Genomic DNA, 589 nt, shown 5'->3' with positions numbered 1-589 from the left:
GGGGGAGAAGGGCCTGGCAGTAGGAGTCGATCTCCTGCTCTCAGTCCCTGATGGCAAGCAGTCTCTGGACTGTGGCCTAGAGCTCCTCCACCTGGCGTGCCAGAGACCCGAAAAGGGAGCAGACCCGACAAGGGGAGGAGGCCATGCTCCTGGGCCCCAGAGCCTTGAAAAGGGACAGGCAGGCCCTGCAGCCGAGAGCCAGGGGCTCCGTCTGGGTGGCCATCTCTGAGGTGCCAGAGGGGAGAGGCCGCAGAGCCTGAGGGCACCCTCGGGGTGCAGCGCATGTCCATCCATGTCATGCCTCTGGTAGGCTGGCTACGGCTGGGACTGTCTATGCTGGGGGTTTGCAGGCAGGGTCTCGGCCCCTCCCGCACACACTCCTGTGCTAACTCCGTGCTAACTCACACGCCAGCAGACAAGCGCACCTGTTTGCGCAGCCTGTTCACATGGCTCCGGTCGCGTGGCTCCCTGGGGGCCTGGGCGAAGTAGGGGCCTAGGTGGGGCTTGACCTGGCCCAGCTCCACTCAGCTGCCTCCTCCCGCTCACTCAGGGATTAACCCCCTCCCACCATGGGCCTTACTTGCCTCTG

At 65.0% G+C, this 589-nt stretch overlaps 1 long non-coding RNA gene across 1 annotated transcript in view; it reads left to right on the top strand.

Moving 5' to 3' along the window:
• The window catches only part of LOC109292312, an 18,412-nt gene that overhangs the window by 959 nt on the left and 16,864 nt on the right, over positions 1 to 589 (top strand). The gene's annotated exons all lie outside the window — the stretch shown is intronic.

This window comes from Gavialis gangeticus, unplaced genomic scaffold (genome assembly GCF_001723915.1).
Source record: "Gavialis gangeticus isolate Ggan-Ray unplaced genomic scaffold, GavGan_comp1, whole genome shotgun sequence".
In the NCBI taxonomy this organism is placed as follows: Eukaryota; Metazoa; Chordata; order Crocodylia; family Gavialidae; genus Gavialis; species Gavialis gangeticus.
This window is presented reverse-complemented; position numbering and strand designations above follow the sequence as displayed.